This window comes from Triturus cristatus, chromosome 5_2, assembly GCF_964204655.1.
Source record: "Triturus cristatus chromosome 5_2, aTriCri1.1, whole genome shotgun sequence".
NCBI lineage: Eukaryota > Metazoa > Chordata > Amphibia > Caudata > Salamandridae > Triturus > Triturus cristatus.
Genome location: NC_140588.1, coordinates 18,958,564 through 18,982,909, shown reverse-complemented (window position 1 = coordinate 18,982,909; position 24,346 = coordinate 18,958,564). Strand labels below are relative to the sequence as shown.

Below are 24,346 nucleotides of genomic sequence, written 5' to 3'. Positions count from 1 at the left end.
GTGGTATAGTTAAACTAAGAGCTCGAAATGGCATACCTTCCTGGGTGCCATGTCTACACACCACTGCCTGTGACATAGGTAAGTCACCCCTCTGGCAGGCCTTACAGCCTTAAGGCAGGATGCACTATACCACAGATGAGGGCATAACTGCTTGAGCAGAATGCCCCTACACCGTCTTTGTCCATCCTTGAACACTGTAGGTGCAGTGAAGCCATTCTGAGGTCATGGGCTGGTAGTTTGTTAACACTAACTCCACAGCTCCATGATGGCTTTACTGAAGACTGAGGAGTTTGGTATCAAACCTCCCAGCATAATAAACCCACACTGATGCCAGTGATAGATTTAAAATGAAATGCACTCAGAGGGCATCTTAGAGATGCCCCTGAAAAACGAACAACTTCTAGTGTATTGGCTGAGCGGGCCCTACCAGCCAGCCACCACCAGATAGTTTTCTGACCTCATGGAGATAGAGCCTTTGTGCTCTTGGAGGTCAGAAACAAAGCCTGCTCTGGGTGGACGTGCTTCTCACCTCCCCCTTGCAGGAACAGCAACACTTGACAGTGAGTCTCAAAGGCTCTCATCTTGTGTTATGCTGATTTGAGAAGCTCCAACTAGTGGAGAGGCCTGCCCCCCTGTCCTAGCTCCACTTTTTGGTGACCGGACATGTGGGAAAATTAGTAAGTAGAGTAGAGTGTCCGCCTTGGCCTGGCACACCCCTAGGGTGGCCAGGAGCTGAGGTGAAACCTCTCTTAGAAATTCTCCATCTTGAGTTGGAGTAGTAGGCCCAATAGGAATAGGGATGTGCCCTGCTCCCCAAAGGGAGGGGGCACCCAAAGAGTGTAGTCACCCTAGGGGACAGTAGCCATTGGCTACTGCCCCTGACCTCAGTAACGCCCTTAATCTCAGTAATTAAGGGCACCCCTGAACCTTGTTCCTCAGATTCAGGAGGATCCTCTGCACTTGCACCAGTCTGCACCGGACGCCCTCAGTCTGAGTCCAGGTGGCCCACCAATCCAGTGAAATTTCCCCAGCGATCCTGACCTGGGATCCAGTGTTGGATGACCGCTCCTCACCTCCCCCTTGATGCCTGTAGTCTCAACCTGAAAGGACCCACAGCCGGATCTGGTGAGAAAACCTGATGCTGAAAGACACCCTTACACCCGTAGCCCCTGGCCTTGGTGTGCCCAACCAACGGTGTCCCGTAATCCCCCCACTATCCAACTTACCTCTCCAGTCCTGGGATTTCTTCAGCCAACTTTCAGAGCTGAGCACGCAGCTGTTTTCCCCAAACTGAAGATCTCCATTTATTTCAATGGGACCCCCAACGCCTTCTCTGCACCCGGCTGCCCCATGGCCGCTGGTGGTGCAGTCTCAGTGCTCTTTGGTGGCCCCTCCAGTGATGATCTTAACCCCTAGAGCCTGTGTCCCTTAACCGGAGGTGCTTTCCTGTAACCGGTGTCTCTTCAAAATGCCCTTAGCATCCATAGGGTAACATTGGGCTCAATGACCTCTGCACCCAGCCGCCCAGGTGCTGGTGGTGCAGTACCTACCTTGGTCAGACCCTTGCCCAGTGTTGACCCTAATCCCCCAGAGACTGAACTTAAGAAACACTTACTTACCTGTAAGTTACTCACCTGTCTTTTTTTCCCCATAGGATTGCATTGGTTACTCACTTTATTGTACTAAGTGTGATCCTGCATACAAAGTATCTATTTGTATGGCAAAGCATTTCATGCACATGCTAAGTATTTGTTGATACTATGCAAAACCTATTGCCAGTAATAGAAAGTATTGCTTAAAAGTCTACTTACCTGTAACTGAGTTTAACGTGGTTCCTCGAAATAAAAGTAACAAAGTAATATTTTTCTGCAAGCATTGGCCTTGTATGAGTATGTACATCGAATGCATTCACACTACCCTCTGATAAGCCTAATTGCTCAGCCTAGCTACCACTTAATCGAGAGTAGGTTATTATCTACTTTAAACTCTTCCATACCTTTGGGGACTCCCTGGACTCTGTGCACAGTATACCTCTTTTTGGAATAGTATATACAAAGCCAGTTTCCTACTTACATATATCTGAGACATCTAGCCGCAGATTCATTAACTTAGAATTATCCCCAGACGTCAGACTAGATCCGGAAATTTTATTACAGCAGCACCCCTGCGCGCCGGCGCCACATGACCCCGCCCTGACGTCGTCAACGGATGTAACGTTAGTGAGGTCATATAAGTCCCTCCTGGCACGCTGATGTCAGTTTCCTTCTTTTCCGCATGCAACGCGGATCTGGAGTAAGTGGTTCCTCTGGCCTGTTTTTAGGCCCCCTTTGATGCCTTCACGTCTGGAACAGTGTGCGATGCCTTTGGGCTTTAAAACGTGTACTTCCTGTTCGTGGCAAATGTCCGCGAGGGACCCACACCTTATCTGCATGTGGTGTCTGGGGGAACACCATGACTCAACGGATTGCGACGCCTGCCAAGAGCTTAAGCCGAAGTCCCGGCGGGAGCGCCGGATGAAGTTACTTTCGGCTCGCCTGTCCCGGTCGGAATCGTCACGGCCCCTGGCCTCCTCTTCGCCGTCAGGTTCCGGAGGCAGTGGGTTCCGTTTGCGGCGTCGGTCGCCGTCTGGCTCCCAGGTGCGTCGCTCGCCCCTTCCCGGTGCATGTCATGGAGGTCCTCAACCCCCCTTCCTTCTGGTGGCGGGGGCACTATTTCTCGGATCTCTTCGGACGTGCGCCCCCCGGGAGTCGTCCCTCCCCTATCCGCTTTTCACAGGCGTGGGGGCGACTCGGACCCAAATGGTGGCCTATGCAGCGGCCTTGCAGGCCTCCCTTGGGTAACCTCCTCTCCCTTGGGCATCCTCGGACCCTCCGCTACATGTGAGGTCTCCGGTGGGCTCGCCTGTGGGTCCGTCCCTGGCGCCGATTCAGCCCCTTACCTCTAGGGATGATGGAGATATGGCGTTGTCAGGGCGCAGCCCGGCTGGGTCCCCCTATTTGACCCATAGCACCCCTACCGCGCCGCGTAGTCCAGTGGGGCTCCCTGTGGCGTACCAGGTGGTTGCTGGTGCTCACAGCTTGGCTCAGAGCCCTCCTCGGCCTTCCGGACAGGCGGCTGCCTTTTCAGAAGCCGAGCCGGCACCGGTTCGGTGCCGAGGCCTTGCCTCCCCGGCTCCGGATCTGTTCCTTTCTTCAGAGCTGGAGCCTATTGTGGTTGAGGCCGAGTTGGCGCTGGACGAGGCCGAACGGTGCCTGACGGAACCCAGTCGGCGCCGGACAGAGCCCAGTCGGTGCTGGACGAGGCAGAGCCTGCGCAAACCGGGGACTTCCTTGCGCCGCCTCGATGCCGGATCATTGTCTCCTCTCCGGAGGCTTCCGGGGGGAGGTCTGCATCACCCCAACGTCCGGCACTGCAGGATCCGTCCTTGCCTCTTCCCCCCCCCCCCTTGGAATTTGTGGCTCCTGCGGATTCTCCGCCTCCTCAGGAACCCCATCAGGACCCTCATTCATCCATGGGGCTTCCTTCATTTGGTCATTGGTCTCATCCTCCGTCCTCGGAAGCCCTCCTTCGGGTGGGAGGCTCAGTTTACAGCCCTCACCCACAGATGAGTTGTTGTCCCCTCCTCCGAGGGCTACCGAGGCTGGTGCGGCATTTCTAAGAGTTGTTTCTATGGCCGCCCGCATTTTGTGTATGCAGCCCCCTTCGGTCCCTCTACCTGTTGACCCTCTGTTAGATGTCCTCCACCACGGTTCTGGGAATGTAGAGCCGCTTCTTCCTTTTGAAGCTTCTCTTTATGATGCCCTCCAGGGCACCTGGGCTCGGCCGGCATCGGGTGATCCGGTGGCTTGTTCTATCATGCACCACCACCGCCCTGCTCCAAACGATCCAGTTTGCTTATTTGTTCATCCAGACGTTCAGAGGTTTGTTCTGCAAGTTGCTTTTCCTTCCTTGCCTCAGCTGCTGCTTCCTCCCTCCCGGTAGTCCAGATGACTTGAGTCGTGGGGTCGTAATATTTTCGCCACCACTTGCGCTGCACTTCGATCACTCAATACAGTGTGTGTCTTGGCTCGGGCTACTTCTGCCCTTTGGGACTCTGCCGAGTCTCTTCTAGCTTCCCCTTCTGAGGGTGCTTGTGTTGACCTCCTCCGTCTTATCCGTGACGGCTGTGATCTGGTGGAATTTACTATCCGCTCGGCCCTGGATACCTCGGATTCATTAGGCCGTGCTATGGCTGGTTCGGTTGCACTACGACGCCATGCTTGGTTACGGGATGGCGTCTTCCCGGAGAATATCTCGGCACCTCCTTGCGGGCTTTCGCCCTCCCCCATAGGTCTGTACTTGGCAGGTCTCACGTTGTCATATCCTGGGGTGGTTACCCTTTCATTTAACGTCCGCCTGTTGGACTATGTGTTTTTGGGCTGGTAGTTAACCTACTGTGGCGGTATTCCACAGGTCGTTCAGTTCTCTCCTCTGAATGTGGTTTACCCTAAGAGGTGTTCTCCTGTTTTTCTTGGGGGTTTGATATACTCCAGGTGGGGTACCTGTATGCTATTGTGTAGCTCCGCTCTGAGCCAGGCAGCCGTGGAAGTTCCCTTGGGCTCCCTACACCTACTGACGCCATTTGCTCACCATTGGACGGTTTATAGTGTTGTGCCTTCTGGCACAGTCTCCTACGCGCCTCAGGTCTCACCTGGCTTGAGCCTTGTGTGTGTACCTCATTCTCCTCTTCTAGGGGTTTTTCTCCTTGTTCTATCTCTTTTCAGAGTATTTCAACACGCTTCAAAATGAAGCTGCCTCCTGCCCCAGGTGCATCTGGCGGGTCCTCCTATAGTACCCGCAGCTGCCTGGTCTCGTGGCTGGGCCCCTCTTTGAGAGATATAGATATAGATATATTTATCTATCCTCGGATTGGCCGTTGGGTATCCCTTCCTCCACACCTCTATTTCTCTCCTCGCTACTGTGAGGTCTGGTCCTATATCCTCGTATTCGGGGAGCAGTTGGGTACCTTATACTCTACCTTGCCATCGTTCTGTACGACGGTGTTTTTTCTTGCAATGTTTCAGCTGCGCTTCGATGCATGTTCGTGCATCTTCAGCATAAGGTTTCCTAGGGTTCCACTCCCTGAGGTAGGCCTCTGCTCCTGGATGCTCTTCTAGAGTCTTATCTGAAAGAAACACGTTAGATTCCTTACCTTAGAATATCCCCAGGTGTCAGGCTGGAACCTGAAAGATTTTTCATTAGCAGTACCCTTGCGCGTCGGTAGGCGTCATCTGTGACTCCGCATCCGTCGTCGGCATCGTGATCGCCGGGCTGACGTCGTCAGAGTACTTAGACGCCGCCCTCGGGCGCTGACATCAGTTCTTCTTTTTTCCGCGCCAGTAAGTGCAGATCCGGGAAGAGCGTACCCTTAATCACTTTTTGACTAACTTTTTGGACATTTTTGTCTTCTTTTTCGAGTCTACTTCGACTCCTGGTGCCAGTAAGGATGCCCGGTTTCAAGCCGTGTGACGTCTGTCACCGACTGATGTCGGTTAAAGACCCCCACCATCGGTGTCTCTACTGCCTTGGGGCCGACTATGATGACAAGTCGTGCCTCGACTGCCGGGCCTTGACCTCGAAGGCTAGGCGGGAGCGGTCCCGCAAGCTCCTCGAGATCCGCAGTCAACTCCGTCGCTCGAGGAGGAGGTCGAGGGACCGGTCGCGGAGCCGAAGTCATCACCGCTCGTCGAGATCGAAGTCCTCGCATTCAGGTAAGTCGAGGCACAGTAAAAAGAAGTCAAAGAAGCGACATCGCTCTTCTGACTCCCCTCGCCGGTCGCACAACATGGCCGAGGGTTCGGGTGGCACCACCTGCGCGGCTCCGCCGGAGTCTCGTCCGGTCCCATACCCTCTGGTCCCTGGGCCTCACGCGACTCCGGGCGAGATTCGGGACTTCCTCGTGGCCATGAGGAGTCTCGCTCCGCCGTCGAGGCCTGCCGGCGCGCATCCGGGCCCCGCAGGTCCGACTGGGGGGGGCCTAGCTAGCCGGCGGCTTCGGCCCCAGCACTGTCGTCTACTTCGGTTCCAACGCCGCAGGTCCCCGTGGGATCCAGGCCTGGATCCCGGTCGACGTCTGTTGACCTTACTACCCCTCCCCTGGCGCCGACCCCCATGGTGCCGCCCCCGGCGCAGTCTTCGGACTACGCCATCCCTAGTTTCAGCCCCGGTCCGGGTCTGGCGTCAGAACGGCACCGCCCGGCGCCGTCTCCGGCGCTGATGCATGAGCATTTCATCTATAAACAGTCTCCGTCCGTTCTGCCTGTTTACCAGGAGATGGATGAAGGGGAGGACTGGGAGGGGTCTGAGGACCCTCTGGCACATCAGTGCCAGTTAAGTCAGGACTGGGCAGACGAGCTGGGGGATGCCATTGGTCTCGACACTTTGCCTGACACTGGCTTCATCTCTCCTCCTTCCGTGGCTACGGAGGAGGGTGCGACTTATTCTGTAGTGCTGCGCAGGGCTGCCGAGGCCCTACACCTGGAACTCCCTGCAGCGGGAGGACTAACCTCCTCACTGAGGTGCTTCAACCGCCAGTAAGCTCTTCAGAGCCTCTACTGCAGTTTAATGAGGCCCTCACCGACGTTCTGATGGGCACTTGGTCCAAGCCCTCCACAGTCTCTCCTGTGGATCGGAACATTGCCGGCGCCACCGCCCTGCTCCAGGCAACCCTAGCTTTCGGTCGGTACACCCCACCCCTGAGAGTCTTTTTATCCAGGCCTCTACTTCCCAGACCGCCTTCCCGTCCGCTCCTCCGGATCGGGAATCCAAAAGGTTGGAGCAGTTTGGAAAGAAACTGTTTTCTTCCCTCAGTTTGGGGTTGCGGTCCATTAATACTGCGTGCCTTTTGGACCGTTACACCCACTCCTTGTGGGATACGGTGGCGGACGTGCTGCCCCAGTGTCCGGAGGAGGCCAGGACACGGCTCGCCCAGGCTCTTGCTGAGGGGCGGGATGCAGCACGGTACTCCATTCGATGTGGACTTGACACCACGGACTCGCTGGGTAGAGCGATTGCGACGACTGTGGCGATTCGTCGTCACGCCTGGCTGAGGTCCACAAACTTTTCCGGGGATGTCCAGAGCACCCTCATGGACATGCCCTTTGATGGCCGTCACCTTTTTCGCGACACAGCGGATAGTGCGCTGGAGTGCTTTAAGGACTCCAGGGCTATGGCCAAGTCCTTGGGCCTCTTGGCCCCGCGCTCGCAAACCTCCGCTTTTCACCCCTTTTGTGGCCAAGAAAGGGGTGCACCCGCACGTCCGTCCAGCCACAGGCCGCAGAACCAGCCTCAACTCGGTTGCGGACGTGGATTCTGCCGTGGCGGAGCAGGGGGACAGAGAGCCAGTCAGTCCACATCTGCTCCCGCAGCATCTGCCTCAAAGTCTTCCTAGTCAGAGCTTTCAGGCCCATTCCAAGCCAGTGGGAGGCAGAGTTCGCCATCACCTGCTCCACTGGCGTACCATCACTTCGGACAGGTGGGTGCTGTAAATCGTCCAAAGGGGCTACTCCCTCCCCTTTGAGGCGACCCCTCCAGCCATGCCACCGCAGTACCACCGCATGTAGGGGGATCACTTGCAACTTCTGCAGGAGGAAGTTACGGCCCTCTTGGCCAAGGGCGTCATTGAGCGCGTTTCTGGTCCGGAAGTAGGACGGGGTTGTTACTCCCACTACTTTCTGGTTCCCAAGAAGGGCAAGGGGGGGCCTACGCCCTATCTTGGACCTCAGAAGCGTCAACGCCTTCCTCCGGAAGGAGAAGTTCAAGATGCTGACTTTAGCTCAGGTTCTGGCTGCCCTTGACCCTGGAGACTGGATGGTAGCGTTGGACTTGCAGGACGCATATTTCCACATCCACGTCCTGCCGGCCCACCGGCGTTACCTGCGGTTCACGGTAGGCCACGAGCACTTTCAGTTTACGGTGCTCCCCTTCAGCCTCACCAGTGCCCCTCGGGTGTTCACGAAAGTGATGGCGGTGGTCGCAGCTCATCTGTGCAGATTTGGAGTTCCAGTCTTCCCCTATCTCGACGACTGGTTGTTGAAGGCAGGCTCGCCCCGAACAGTCGTCTCCCACCTCCAGACTACGGCCGACCTCCTGCATTCGCTGGGGTTCTCCATCAACGTGCCAAAGTCACATCTGAGTTCCTCCCAGAAGCTCCTCTTCATCGGAGCGGTTCTGGACTCGGCGCAGTTTCGGGTCTATCCTCCCGAACAGCGGGTTTGGGATATTCAGGCTCTGATTCCGATCTTTCAGCCTTTAGTTTCGGTCAGGATGGCCCTACGGCTGCTGAGTCCGATGGCCTCCTGCATCCTGCTGGTACATCACGCCAGGTGGCGGATGCGGGCTCTGCAGTGGGACCTGAAGTTCCTGTGGGCTCGGCATCGGGGCAACCTGTCCCACCACGTCCTGATCTCGGAGGGCACTGCTAGACAGTTGCAGTGGTGGCTCACGGATCGCGATTGGGTCTGCGGCAGATCCCTCTCCCTACCCCAACCGGAGCACGTAATGGTGACGGATGCTTCCCTCCTGGGTTGGGGGGGCCACATTGGAGAGGCGGAGATCTGGTCTCCGGTGGAGTCCTGTCTCCATATCAACCTATTGGAGCTGCGGGCGATCCGGCTTGCACTGAAGGCATTCCTTCCCTCTGTTCGGGGAAGTGTAGTGTTCACGGACAACACCACCACCATGTGGTATTGCAACAAACAGGGCGGGGTGGGGGTCGTGGACCCTTTGTCAGGAGGATCTGCGCCTCTGGATATGGCTGAAAACATCAGGGCATCACCCTGGTGGTTCAACATCTGACGGGCTCTCTGAACGCCAGGGCGGACTAACTCAGCCGCCGGTGCATGATGGATCACGAACGGTCTCTGAACTCGGACGTGGCACAAGGCCTCTTCGGCAATGGGGAGAGCCTTGGTTAGATCTATTCGCCACCGAAGAGAACGCGCAATGTCATCAGTTCTGCGCGTTGGAATTTCCAAGGCGGCACTCGGTCGGAGACGCTTTTCGTCGCGAGTGGAGTTGCTTTCTGTTATGCGCCTTTCCGCCTATACTACTTCTGCCCAGAGTGCTGAAGAAGATCAGGCGCGACCGGGCCCAAGTCATCCTTGTGGCTCCAGATTGGGCACGAAGATACTGGTATCCCGAGCTACTCAGTCTGTCAATTGATCCCCCGATTCGACTGCCTCTTCAGGAGGACCTTCTGTCGCAGCAGCAGGGGACGGTCCTCCACCCGAACCTGTCCAGCCTCAACCTCCATGCGTGGAGATTGAGCAGCGGCAGTTGATGCCATTTGACTTGCCTCCTGAAGTCTGTAATGCCTCAGTGGAACTTGAATCTGGTGTTAACCTATCTAGCTCCTTTTGAGCTGCTTCACAACTGTCCTCTTCGTCTTCTGACTCTCAAGACTGCTTTCCTGGTTGCCATCACCTCTGCCAGAAGAGTGAGTGAGCTCCAGGCTCTTCTAAACCTCCTTTCCTCTCTGTCCATCCGGACAAGGTTGTTCTGAGGACTTGCCCTTGTTTTCTTCCTGAGGAAGTTACTGTCTTTCATATCGGGCAGTCTGTTACCTTGCCCACCTTCTTTCTGCCTCCGCATCCCTCGAAGGAAGAAGAGAGGCTCCACCATCTGGACCCAAAACTTGCGCTCTCCTTCTATCTGGTCCGCACCAAACAGTTCCGGGTGGACGACCAACTCTTCGTTGGCTACGTGGGCGCTAAGAAGGGGAGGGCAGTGCACAAGCGAACCATCTCTCGGTGGGTTGTTTTGTGCATTAAGGCCTGTTATTCCTTGGCTAAGAAGGATCCTCCTGTGGGGCTGAGGGCCCATTTCACTCGGGCCACAGCGGCTACTACTGACTTGGGACGGGGAGTCCCTCTGCAGGACATTTGTCAGGCAGCAACGTGGGCCTCGCTGCACACGTTTGCCAAGCATTACTTCCTGGACAGCCAAGTCCGGAGAGACGGCTTCTTTGGCCGTTCCGTTCTCCAGGACTTCCTTGTGTGATCTTGGTTCGCAGACCCACCACCGGGGTTGATATTGCTGGGGTATCTATTCTAAGGTAAGTAATCTAACTAACGTGTTTCTTTCAGATGAACAAGTTACTTACCTTCGATAACGATATATCTGTAAGAAACATTAGTTAGTTAGATTCCTTACCGCCCCATCCATCCTCCCCGTTCTGCAAACTGATTTCTAGGGTTAAGGTCATCCCTTTCAGGGCCCTAGTTTCATGGCACCCGTGTCGGTTTCTTGCATGTCTCTGCGTTCCTGGCGCGGACAGCTATGTACAGAACTGACATCAGCGCGCAAGGGCGGCGTCCAAGTACTCCGACGGCATCCCGGCGATCACGACGACGGACGCGGAGTCGCAGACGACGCCTACCGATGCGCAAGGGTACTGCTGACGAAAAATCTTTCCGGATCCAGCCTGACACCTGGGGATATTCTAAGGTAAGGAATCTAACTAACTAATGTTTCTTACAGATATATCGTTACCGAAGGTAAGTAACTTGTTCATCTGTCCTGATCATAAGCTGCACAGTCCCCCTCTTCCATGGGGGTGCATTTCCCCTCCAGGTTGGAGGTGGTGGGCTGGGGATCTGATGTTATTAACAGCTATGTGTGTTCTTCTTCACAGTTCCTATGGACATCTTCAGTGCCTAGAATACCACACTCTTCGGATGTGTCTTTTTTACTTTGGGTGTTACCCTCATCTGTGTCTGGTGTGCCTGTGGGACAGCTCCTCTGATTAAGGTCGCCCCAGGTGCTGCGTCCTGCGCTTCTATCTTCAGTGGGTGCATTCTCCCCTTGGCCTTCCAACTCACTTGTTGGGCAGTCCCATAATCTGCTTAGCACGCCACTTTGTGGTCTCCATAGCTGTCTGCTATGTGCATGCTATCGTTGTGTTGCGCCTCGGTGTACTTCAGCGTAATGCTCTCCGCCCCTGTCGTCTTCATGTGACTAAGGGTGCATTTGGCGTGTATTCTTTTCTTGCATATCCTTCTCAGACGTTGCTCAGTTCCTTCTTGCCTCCTGGATGCTGCTTGTCCGGCCTTCCTTGCAAAGGCTCCCCTGTTGGGCTCTGGTTATGTCCATATTGCCCTCTAGCTTTCGTTGGTGCCAAATTGGTGCACCATTAAGCTATGGGTGTAGTTCCTCGTTATGTACTCTCTCTAAAGTTCTGGGATATGGCTTACTGCCGTTTCTACATCTGAGGCTCACACGGGTATGGTCTCGCGCCATTCTGGCAGTCTTGTAATACCTTGCCTCCCATTGTCTTTTGCTGTCTGAGCTGCTTGGGTTGCTCAATAGCTGACTCCACAGCTTTCCCCTTAGTCCGTCCTTTTGTGGCCGGCTTAGTGCTTTCGGGCACTTTATATTTTTTCTGTCGCAGACCCACCTCCCCCTTGGGGTATGGCTATGGTATCTATTCTAAGTTAAGGAATCTGCGGCTAGATGTCTCTATCTGACGTACGAGTTACTTACCTTCGGTAACGATGTATCTGGTAGAGACGTTGTCTAGCCACAGATTCCTTAACGCCCACCCATCCTCCCCATTCTGCGAGGACCTTGCCAGGTCGGTTTCTCCGCTTTGCCTCCTTTCAGTTGGCACATGTCTTCATTCAAGGTGTTCAATTTAATACAGCCCTTTTATGATTTACAATATGCAGCCACCTTCCTCCAGGTGGCTTCTCTACCTGTAGAGCGGTGCTTTTTGCTACACCTTCACCGGGAGATTCTTCTTTCTTTTCTCTACATTCTTCCACACTGGTCCTTCCAGTGTGAGATCTTCTCCTATCGCTTTCCTTCCCTCCTGCCTCCTCTTTCTACTTGGTGATCTTGTCTCCTGTTTAGTCGTCCTTTTGGGATCTGCTGGACTGTGTTTCAGCTTTCCATTACTATAGGGGAAGTGCCATTCTTGTAATGCCTTCTCTCAGTAGATTGTTGTTCTTCCTGTGCTCCGTCCTTTTTGGCCGACATAGTTCTACGATGTGACAACAGTCTGTCTGTCTGTTGGGATCTTCTTCCCTTGTTACTCAGGCTCTGGGGAGGGTCCACGCTTCGCTTTGCGGGGTTGTCTCTCACAGCGTTGCATGTGCTCTATCCTTTACTTCTAGGTTTGTAAATAGACAGTATCTGATACTGTGCTTTATGATGGTGTTCTGCATCATCCGAGTTTTTCTCCTTCGCACACTGTTCCCATACTTTTACAGTTTTGTTGGTGGCTCTGTGTTGTGCTACGGAAATGCTTCTCCGAAGAAAACTGATGTCAGCGCGCCGGGAGGGACTTGTATGACCTCGCTAACATCACATCCGTGGACGACGTGAGGGCGGGGCGTGTGGCGCCTTTTCCCGGCACGCAGAGGTGCTGCTGCAAAAATAGTTCCAGATCCATTTTGATGCCTGGGGATAATTCTAAGTTAAGGAATCTGCGGCTAGACAACGTCTCTACCAGATACATTGTTACCGAAGGTAAGTAACTCGTACATTACATCATTACTTGTCTCCACAATGAGTTTATTCACAACTAACTGCAACCATGTCCAATGATTGTCTAAAAGGACACGGAATATGCACATAATGTAGAATAGGGACTTAATCCTACTAGAAAGCCTGCACTCCTTATTGATTGAATGTTTCCAAAGTGGATCAAAATCCCGTAAATGAAGCATTCACATTTTTTATGGGATACATTCTTACTTGTATGTTGGTGGTTAACAGCGCAAGATTGCTGATGGAATCCTACAAAAGTCTGCTGCCAGGTATATCCTAGAACTAATAAAAACATTAAGATATGGGGGTAATCAGCAGTGAATGTGTAGACACCCGCCATGAGCTGCAGCTTGTATTGTGCCACCCTAAGAGACCCCTCACCAAACACATTCACTGCCACTGCAGCCTGTGTGTTTTGGTGCCGATGAAAATGAAGTTGATTGCCAGGCCTACCAGCACTACAAGAGGCATAGGTAAGACACTCTTACAGCAGGCCTTACAACCCGAAGGCTGGGTGCGCTCTCTTGTGAGGGCATAACTGCATGAGCAGATATGTCCCTATAGTGTCTAAGTCTATTCTTAGACATTACAAGTGCACAGTGAAGCCATACTGAGCACATGCACTGGAGCTTGTCGATAAGAGTTCCACAGCTCCATGATGTCTTTACTTAGCTCCAAGATTTCTGATGGATACATCTGCCAGTGGATTCCTCACCTTGTGAATATCCCCTGCGCCAGCATTCCACTGAACTTTTTTCCCCAGCTCTCTACGCCGACGTGGACGTCCTAATACTTCGGCTCCGCTCGCGACTACGTATGACGTCACCAGAGCCATAAGAGAGCCACGTCGGCGTGATGACGTCAGTTCCCTTTTTTCCGCGCCGTCGACGCGTAACGGTTTTCCAGCACTCTCCTGCTACTTTGTAGCCTTGTAGTGGGTTATTGTTTCTGGATTCACCATGTCTTCGACGAGGAAGTCAGGTTTCAAACCTTGTAGGGAATGTGGGGGCCACATGTCAATGACTGACCCCCATGAGGATTGTTTGTGGTGCCTTTCGTCAGACCACGACGTGGAGGACTGTTCCAGTTGCAGAAGAATGAATCCCAAGGCCCTGAAGGAGAGAGAGGCGAAACTCTTCATGGCCAAAGCAAAGAAGGAAAGAAGAGGTAGAAAGAAGCAGAAATCGAGGCCGGAGTCGTCGGCTTCACACTCTTCGAAGTCGAAGAAATATCACAAGAAGAGGAAGCATAGCTCTCTGCGCCGGTCCTCGAGGAGTAAGACTTCGAGATCGCCGTCGCCTCGACGTCGAAGTAAGGATGTTGTATCTCCTTCTCCATCTCCTAGGAGGTTTCCAGTGAGGTCGCCTTCGCCGAAGCTGACTCCGGCGCGGTCTCCGGCGCAGTCACCGGTGCCAGTGGGGGGTTCTGCTTCTGACGCTGAACAGGAACAAGAGAGAGAGCTTTCTCCAGGACCAGCTGATCCTGTGGCGCCTGTTGAGGACACTTCGGCTCCGGGTACTCCTCGACCGGATTCAGAATCAATCCCTTATCCGCAGTTCCCGGTGCCGGGTGCAGATTCAACGCATTTCCTTAATGCGATGTATGGGATTTTTCAACGGGCTGCCTTCTCATCCGGCGCACCATCTGGTCCCGTGGGTTCTATGGCATACACCTTGGGAGTGCCGCAGCATTATGCTCAGGCCCCATTTATGCCTTTTTTGCCGATGGCTCCTTCGTGGCAGTTTCCGGCGCCGTCTGGTGATCCATCTCGGCTTCGTCTGGAGCGGCCTTCTTCTGAGCCCTCCTCGACGCCGTTGCCGACTCCTTAGGTTCTGCGCCCGGCGCTGCCGACTCCGGCACCGCTGTCTCCACGTTCGGTTCCTCGGATCCGTTCAAGGAGAGAGGCCCAGAGAGTCTTGGAAGAGGAGCGTTATAGGGAGGAAGTGGAAGAAGGTGAGGTGGATGCATCTTCTGATGACTTTGAAGGCATTCAGGATGCTAATGGTCTTGATACCACTCCGGAGTGGGAGCATTCTTCGACTAGGTCTTCGCCACCACAGGAATTGGCCCCCCATCATTCGGTTATCAAGAAGGCCGCAGAGTTGCTGGACTTGCAGTCACCCTCTGCTGAAAATAAGCCAAACCTCCTAACTGAAGTCCTGCATTCACCAACTTCGAATGTTGAACCCTTGTTGCCTTTTAATGAGGCTATCTTAGAGCCTGTAATGGATGTTTGGCGTAATCCACTCTCTTCGCCTGCAGTCTCCAGACAAGTGGCAAGGAGGTATAGGGTGGCTCCGGGAGATCCAAGCTTTATTTCTTCCCACCCTTCTCCAGAAATCCTTGTGGTGCAAGCTTCATGTTCGAAGCATTCTTCAGGCGCCTTCCCTCAGACTCCTACAGATAGGGATTCTAAAAAGACTGATCAAGCAGCCAGAAAGGTCTTTTCTTCAGGGAGCATGGCGCTTAAATCTACTAATGCCACTTGTTTACTAGGGCGCTACGTTCATGCACTGATGGACTCTATGAAATTATTAGCCCCTAAGCTGCCAGAAGGAGAGAGAGCTTCTTTTATGGAGGTGGTCACTGACACTCAGGCTGCTGCAAGGCAGGTAATTCAGTCAGGACTAGACACGGCTGTTTCTGTGGTAAGGATAAAGGGGTCTTCGATAGCCACTAGGAGGCAAGCGTGGCTTCGTTCTTCTGGCTTCTCTACTGATGTTCAAGCCACTTTGATATACATGCCTTTTGATGGAGAAAAACTTTTTGGCGAGAAGGCTGATTCTGCAAAGATTTAAAGATAGCAGGGTTACGGCGAAATCTTTGGGACTACAGACTCCTGCTAAGGGATTTGGTCTTAGGAAAATGTCGGAGTGATGGTCGGAAACAGAAGCGAGGAGGCCGTTTAGGGTGAATATTGCAAGGCTTTTCTTGCTTGGGACTAACAACTCGCAGTGATGGAAAGGACGTGGTTTTAGACAGATTGAACAAAGTCCATGACAAAACGTTCTGGTTTTGAGATAATATGAAGAATTCGCTGGTGCGGTCTCTCCGGGGTCTGGTACAGGTAGGTCGTCAGGTGGTCGATGAAATCCCTGGTACTTCTTGTTAAGGGGGGTTCCCCGGAGTATGCTCAAACAAAACAAAAAAAACAACGGTCACTGACCACGTCCTGTCTGTATCGTTATTAAAGCCATCACCACACCGCGTGCGATATAATTAAAGATACGTGAGAGGGTTTGTTCTGTGAGGGCTAGGACAAAAAAACAAAACCCAGGAGTAGGAGATAAATATCTGATAGTTTTGTGTGCTCTATCTCTGTTTTGGCTGGAGGTCTTTTTAGGTTAATCACAAGGCAATTGCGAGAAGGTGAGGGACAGGAAAAAAACACAGAAGGAAAGGAAACAACAGAGAGAAAGGTTTTCCTCCATTTCTCCCGTGTCACCCAACCCGCCCCCCCCCCTTCTCCGCGGTTACTCCCGTAGCTCCCCACACGTACCGCGGTCTGCTACAACTCTCCTGAGTTGTGGCGGCTCGTGCGCATCCTCTGGGCTCCACCACTCCTCGCTCCAGGTGTCGGGACCTTCCGGGTCTTCGGGTGGATTCTTCTCGTCGGCATCCTTGGTTCCTCCGGCGTCTGCTCCCGTCTCCGGCTTCCTTTCAGCGAACCCCCCAGTGGAACCTTCTTCCGTGTTTTTCTGCTGCTCGTGACCTTCTTGGCGGCTCTCCCATTGGTTGGGCTGCCGAGTCCCGCGGCTTCCGGGAGAAACGCCTTCCGGGTCACGTCTGGAATGCTGTGGGGCGGGGAAAAGAGGCTTTGTTATCGGGCACCAAGTTGCCTCGGTTTCATCGCCCCATCACAGGGACGGTAAGGAATCCAACCGGGCATATTAACATCGCGTTCACCCTTGTACTCCTGCTCCTTCTCACATTCCCCTACCCTTTCTTTCTTGTTTACAAGAAAAGGATCCTGAGAGTATCTAGACAAAAAGTCGACATTGACTTGCTCTTTCCCTTTTCTGTGGTGGACCGTATACTGGTAGGGTTGGAGAGCCAGGAACCACCTTAGGATTCTGGGATTATGTCCTTTACGCCGTAAAAACCATTCAAGAGGGGCATGATCGGTGTAAAGAAGGAACTGTCTACCATCCAGATAATAGCGGAGTGCCTCTACTGCCCACTTGATGGCGAGGGCTTCTTTTTCGATTACCGCATACCGGGTCTCTCTGGGATATAGTTTGCGGCTAATAAAGAGAATGGGGCGCTCTTGTTCTTGGTCATCTCTTTGGGACGATACTGCCCCAATACCATTGTTTGCAATATAAAAGGCTTTTTATAGTCGGGTTTTAGAAGGAGGGGTTGGGACGTGATGATCTGTTTTAGTTGTTGGAACGACTTCTCTTCTGAGGGAGAGGGGTTTTTCAGGTGTTTTTCCATTGGTATGGCTTTTGTTAACAGGTCTGTTAAAGGACTGGCGATTTGGGAAAAGTGGGGAATAAATCTTCTGTAATAGCCGAGAAGACCTAGGAACGCTCTTAGGTCTTTCTTAGTCTTAGGGAAGGGGACCTGAGAGATGGCTTTTGCTTTCTCCTCCTGTGGTCTTATGCAACCCTCTCCTAGGAGGAAGCCCAAGTATGGATCTAGCGGCTAACCTGCTTTTGGTCAGATTGATGGTCAGGCCACCAATTCCCAGAGTCTGAACTACGGCTACTAGGTGTTGGAGATGTTCTTCCCACGAGTTGCTATAGATGATTATATCGTCTAGGTAGGCTGCTGCATATTGGTTATGATTCTGAAGCATGGTATTCATAAGCCTCTGAAAAGTGGCCGGGGCTCCATGTAACCCGAAGGACAACACCTTAAAGTGGTATAATCCCGTAGGGGTACGGAAGGCCGTTTTTTCCCTGTCCTGAGTTTTCAAGGGCACCTGCCAATATCCCTTACAAAGATCCAGGGTGATGATGTATTGGGCCTTCCAGAGCTTTTCTATCATCTCATCGACTCTAGGGAGAGGGTAGGCATCAAATTGTGACACTTTGTTTACCTCCCTAAAGTCGATACAAAAGCGAATAGACCCATCGGGTTTAGGTACGAGAACTATGGGAGAGCTCCATTCGCTTTTGGAGGGTTCAATAACGTCCAATTTTAACATTTGCAGTACTTCTTGTTCTTTTGCCTCTCTTCTAGCTTCTGGGATTCTGTATGGACGTAGGCGAACCGTTTTCCCGGGTATAGTGTGGATTTCGTGTTCTACTAAGTTGGTCCTGCCTGAGACTAAGGAGAACACCTTTTTTACAGGCCGTAATGCTTCTCTTAGCTCTTGTTCTAGACCTTCGGCCAGATCTGCATCTATACTTTGTTCAACAAAGGGGAAAGAGGGTTCGGTGAGCAATACCGGCGTAGGTCCCTCCCATTTTTTAAAAAGATTGATATGGTAGATTTGAGTGGCACTACCTGAAGGGTCCATTTCCAACTTATACGTGACGGGTGTTACCTTATCCACTATTTTAAAGGGTCCTTGCCACTGGCTTAACAGTTTGTGTTCTGACGTGGGGTGTAATAGAAGTATTTGGTCTCCCACCTGGAGAGTTCGGTCTTTGGTGGCTTTATTGTATTGTTTCTTTTGGGCGTCTTGGGCTTGCTCCAAATTGGTTCGTACAATTTCTCGTATTTGGCCCAAATGGGTTTTCAGGCTTGTTACATTCTCTAGGAGAGGTTTAGACGTATCAGCCTCCACATCCCATTCTTCTCGGGCCATATCTAGGAGGGTACGTGGGGGCCTACCATACAATAATTCGAAGGGAGAATAGCCTAGGCTCTTGTGCTGCCTACAGCGTATGGCAAACAAGGCTAAAGGAAGCATGTCCTCCCATTTACGGGCTTCCAAATTTAGCAGTTTTCTGAGGGTGGTCTTCAGGGTTGCGTTGTAGCGTTCAACTAGTCCGTCTGAGGGTGGTAGGCAGCAGTACGGATCTGTTTAATATTCAACTGTTGACACACCTGCTTCATTAGTTTAGAGGTAAAAGGGGTACCCTGGTCGGTGATTATTTCTTTAGGAAATCCGACACGTGAAAAAATAGTGATCATAGCTTTGGCTATCTCTTTCGTATTGGGTTGTCTAAGGGCTATGGCTTCAGGGAATCTGGTAGCGTAATCGACTAGTACTAACACATAGCGATAACCACTACGTGATGGTAAAAGGGGTCCTATGAGGTCCATACCGACCCGGGAAAAGGGTACATCAATAACGGGCAAAGGTTTTAGGGGGACTCGAGGTGGCACATAACGGCTAGTGTTCTGGCAGGTTGCACATTCACGACAAAACTTCTTTACCTGTTGATATATACCTGGCCAATAGAATCTCTCTAGAATAGCCTTCTCTGTTTTGTCTGCCCCAAAATGCCCACCCAATAGATGACTGTGGGCCAAGTATAAGACTTTCTCCCGGTAGGGAAGAGGTACTAATAGCTGAATGGGCATGGATCTTCCCCCTTTTCGTGAAGAATTGGAGACCTACTTGTTGGGGGTCTTCTTGTTCTGCTGCTTGTCTCCTAGCTTCCTTTACGGTGTTGTCTTTTCTCTGGGCTGTGTGAAAATTCTGGTCGTGGTCCCATAGAGGGACGGTTGCCTGGGTTAATAGGGCAGGTTTTCCCCTTCTTTTCTCTTTTCTTCTTTGTTTCCTAGTCTTCCTATCCTTCCCTTGTTCCCACCCAGGGTCCCCGTTTATGGTTAGTTCTTTTTGGAAAGGAGACGTGTTACCTTCTGTTTGACAATACAGTGTTCTTACATACCCAATCTCCATAGGCTGTTCTCTTTGTGGGCACACGCGAGCTATATGTCCAAAGGCACCACAGTGGTAATACTGTGGTGCCAAAGGAGGGGGAGGGCGAGATACAGATGGTACAGGGTTGGGCATTACTGTTACTGTCTCGAGTTTTCGGGGGGGAATGGATTGGCTTGGGGTTCCTTATTGAGTGACTGCCTGGTTGTTTCCATGTACTTTCTTCCTTGCCCTTCTGTAACTCTTGGGCCCGAAAATAAGCGGCTGCCACCTCTACCGCTTTCTCTAGAGTTAAGTCTGTATGTTGGCGTACCCACCTTTGAATGGGTGGGTGCAAGGAGCTGAGGAATTGTTCTAGATAGATTTTTTCTAGTATGGCCTCCTTTGTGGATGTTAAGGGCTTTAACCATCGGTCAGCAGTGTCTTTTATACAATAACACAGAGCTCTAGGATTTTCCTGCAGCCCTTCTCGTATTTGGCGGAGCCGCATTCGATAGGTCTCATCGTCAATGCCCATTCGTTCCAATATGTATTTCTTTATATCCTGATAAGGAGTATTGCCCAAGGGGTTGGCGGCCTGATAGGCAGCTTGGAGATCACCAGAACGCAGGGGTCCCAAATATTGTTCCCACCTCTCTTCCGGCCAAAGGGCGGCATGAGCGAGTCACTCGAAATTTGATAGAAAAAAATCGGGGTCCTCCCCTGTAACGTATTTCTGCACTACAACCGAGGGAGGGGCGGTATAACCCCTGGGTTGCCCCAGGGTCTCTGCCAGTTTACCTATGGTGGATTCCTGAGTTTGGCTTTGTCCTGCCAGGGTTTTGTGCAAGGCTTCTCTCTCACTTTCGGCAGTTTCTAGGAACCTGGCCATGATTTTCTCGAGTCTGTCCTCTCCTCAGCCATCTTTTTAACTACGGCCTCCATTTCCTCCGATCCCACTTCTGACACCAAATGTCGGAGTGAGGGTCAGAAACAGAAGCGAGGAGGCCGTATTGGGTGAATATTGCAAGGCTTTTATTGCTTGGGACTAACAACTCGCAGTGATGGAAAGGACGTGGTTTTAGACAGATTGAACAAAGTCCATGACTAAAACGTTCTGGTTTTGAGATAATATGAAGAATTCGCTGGTGCGGTCTCCCCGGGGTCTGGTTCAGGTAGGTCGTCAGGGGGTCGATGAAATCCCTGGTACTTCTCGTTAAGGGGGGGGGGGGGGGGGGATCCCCGGAGTATGCTCAAACAAAACAAAAAAAAGAACGATCACTGACCGCGTCCTGTCTGTATCGCGTGCGATATAATTAAAAATACGTGAGGGGGTTTGTTCTGTGAGGGCTAGGACAAAAAAACAAAACCCAGTAGTAGGAGATAAAGATCTGATAGTTTCGTGTGCTCTATCTCTGTTTTGGCTGGAGGTCTTTTAGGTTAATCACAAGGCAATTGCGAGAAGGTGAGGGACAGGAAAAAAAACAGAAGGAAAGGAAACAACCGAGAGAAAGGTTTTCCTCTATTTCTCCCGTGTCACCCAACCCGCTCCCCCCCCCTTCTCCGCGGTTACTCCCGTGGCTCCCCACACGTACCGCGGTCTGCCACAACTCTCCTGAGTTGTGGCGGCTCGTGCGCGTCCTCCGGGCTCCACCACTCCTCGCTCCAAGTGTCGGGACCTTCCGGGTCTTCGGGTGGATTCTTCTCGTCGGCGTCCTTGGTTCCTCCGGCGTCTGCTCCCGTCTCCGGCTTCCTTTCAGCGAACGCCCCAGTGGAACCTTCTTCCGGGTTTTTCTGCTGCTCGTGACCTTCTTGGCGGCTCTCCCATTGGTTGGGCTGCCGAGTCCCGCCGCTTCCGGGAGAAACGCCTTCCTGGTCGCGTCTGGAATGCTGTGGGGCAGGGAAAAGAGGCTTTGTTATCGGGCACCAAGTCGCCTCGGTTTCATCGCCCCCATCACAGGGACGGTAAGGAATCCAACCGGGCATATTAACATTGCGTTGTTCACCCTTATACTCCTGCTCCTTCTCACAGAAATTTAGAGGCTTTGGGAGATCCTCATTTCGTTCCTTCCGGCAACCTCAGCAGCAACAGCAGCAGCAGAATCCCCTCTATTGATCGTATAGAAGAAGGCAAAGGGGACGGAGAGGTTCTGGCCGCAACCCATCTTCATCTTCAGCCTCCTCTCCTCCCAATGAAGCTTCAGGGAAGCAGCCCTAGATCCCCCATCCTAGATCATGTGAGACCTGTGGGGGGGTCGGGTGTCCCACTTTCTGCGAGGTTGGAAATCTGTTACAACCGACCTTTGGGTTTTAAACCTCATGGAGACTGGGTACGCCCTTCCCTTTCGGGAGTTTCCTCCCCCTTACCCTCCTTGCCAGGATTTTTGCTCAGAAGACCATCTGCTTCTTCTGCAGAAGGAGGTTTTTACTTTGTTACAAAAAGGTGCGCTAGAAGTGGTTCCGGAGCAGGAAAGTGGTCAGGGATGCTACTCCCGGTATTTCCTGATTCCTAAGAAGGACGGCAGATTGCGTCCAATCCTGCACCTCAGGGTCTTGAATTTTTACCTGAAACAGGAGAAATTCAAGATGCTGACCCTTGCGCAGGTTCTTCAAGCGTTGCAGCAAGGAGACTGGATGGTGTCGATCGACTTGCAGGATGCGTATTTCCACATCCCAATCCTGAAGTCGCACAGAAGGTATCTCCGTTTTACGGTTGGGTCGCAACACTACCAGTTTGCGGTCCTCCCGTTTGGTCTTACTACCGCACCTCGAGTCTTCACGAAGGTGATGGCAGTGGTGGCTGCTCATCTCAGGTGGTCGGGTATTCCAGTTTTTCCATACCTGGACGACTGGCTTCTGAAAGCGAAGTCCCCAGAGATGGTGCAGAATCATCTGCAGGTAACATCTCAGCTGTTATTTGACTTGGGTTTTTCAATCAATGTGCCCAAATCTCACCTGGTGCCCTCGCAACGCAACCTGTTCATAGGGGCGGTACTGGACACTACTGTGTGTCGAGCATTTCCTCCTCCTCAAAGAATTCTCGACATTCAGGAGATGATCCCTTTATTCCAAAATGGAGCAGTTGTTCCAGTTCTGAAGGTCCTTCGTCTGCTCGGTCTGTTCGCCTCTTGCATTCTGTTGGTCAACCATGCACACTGGCACATGAGGGCGCTCCAGTGGTGCCTCCGCAGGCAGTTGTATCAGCACAAAGGAGATCTCAGGGAGTCGATCAGGATCTCCAGAGAAGCTGCAGCGGATCTATCTTGGTGGAGCGTGGTGGGCAATCTGTATCAAGGAAAGCCCTTCCATCTGCCTCCATCGTTGGCCACGGTGGTAACGGATGCCTCCACCCTGGGGTGGGGTGCTCATCTGGGGGATCTGGAGATCAAGGGTCTTTGGTCTCCAGAGGAAAGGTTGCTTCACATCAACCTTCTGGAATTGCGGGCGATTCGTTTGGCGCTCAAGGCCTTCCTCCCTTCCCTTCGCGGCCAGTCGGTTCAAGTCCTGACGGACAATACTACCGCGATGTGGTATGTCAACAAGCAGGGAGGAGTAGGGTCGTTTAGTCTCTGCAGGGAGGCGTTACGGCTTTGGTCCTGGGTTCAGGATCATCGTATTTGCTTGATGGCAAATCATCTGGCCGGGGTGCTGAACGTTCGTGCGGACAGTCTCAGTCGGCAGTTCTCCGCCGACCACGAGTGGAGGCTTCATCCGGAAGTGGTTCGTCACTTCTTTCGGATGTGGGGAACTCCTCGGATGGACCTATTTGCCACCCGCGAGAACGCGCATTGCCCATCATTCTGCAGTCTCCAGTTTCCGATGCAGGGGGCGTTGGGGGACGCGTTTCAGTTGAGTTGGGGCTCACAACTCCTTTACGAGTTTCCTCCCATACCTTTGATTCCTCGGGTTCTGAGGGAGATTCGCCAAGACCGGGCCCAAGTTATTTTGGTCGCCCCGGATTAGCCAAGGAGGGTGTGGTACACAGATCTTCTCCACCTCTCCTCGTGCCCTCCGCACAGTCTCCCTCTGAGGGCAGACCTCCTCTTGCAGTCGGAGGGGCAGGTTCTACACCCCCACCTCCAGAGCTTACACCTTCATGCCTGGAGATTGAACGGGGCAACCTTCTCTCTCCCGCCAGATGTGGTGGATGTTATTTTATTGGCCAGGCGACACTCCACCAAGTCCATTTACTCATATAGGTGGTCTAAGTTTGTTAAATGGTGTGGAGAGAGATCCGTTGACCCTTTAAAAGCCCATCTTTCCAATGTGCTTCAGTTTGCTCTTACCTTGGCTCAACAGGGCTGTGCTGTGGCACAGTTAAGGGCTATCTATCGGCCTTATCGGCTTTTCTTTGTCTTCCAGATCAGCCGTCTTTATTTAAATCTCCTATTGTATTAAGATTTATCAAAGGCCTTACTAATAGGTTCCCACCTACTCTTGTAATGCCACAGTGGGACCTTAATCTTGTCTTAACTTTCTTGATGGGGTCCACTTTTGAGCCCCTTCATAGTTGCCCTTTGAGGCTGTGTTCTTTTAAGACGGTCTTTCTTGTAGCCATAACCTCGGCAAGGAGGGAGAATGAGCTTCAAGCTCTTAGTTCAAAACCCCCGTTTTTATCCTTGCATGCTGAAAGGATGGTACTCAGGACCAGGGCTGCTTTCCTACCTAAGGTAGTTACTCCCTTTCATCTGGGGCAGTCTATTACTCTTCCCTGTTTTTTTATCCACCTCCTCATCCCTCCAAGGAGTAGGAAAGACTTCATCGTCTGGACCCAAAAAGAGATGTGAGCTTTAACTTGGACAGAACGAAAGACTTTCGTTTAGACGATCGGCTCTTCGTGAGCTATGTTGGACATTCTAAAGGAAAAGTTGTGCACAAGCGCACTCTGTCCAGATGGATCATCCTGGCCATCAAGATCTGCTACGCCCTTGCTGGTAAGGTTTCTCCCGAGGGTATTAGAGCTCATTCAACTAGAGCTAAGTCTTCTACCTCTGCTTTGGCTAGGGGTGTTCCTGTGGCAGACATTGTAAAGCCGCGACTTGGGCCTCCCTCCATACT

At 52.4% G+C, this 24,346-nt stretch overlaps 1 protein-coding gene across 1 annotated transcript in view; it reads left to right on the top strand.

Moving 5' to 3' along the window:
- MARCHF6 (membrane associated ring-CH-type finger 6) overlaps nt 1-24,346 on the top strand; it is a 1,340,093-nt gene that overhangs the window by 571,358 nt on the left and 744,389 nt on the right. The gene's annotated exons all lie outside the window — the stretch shown is intronic.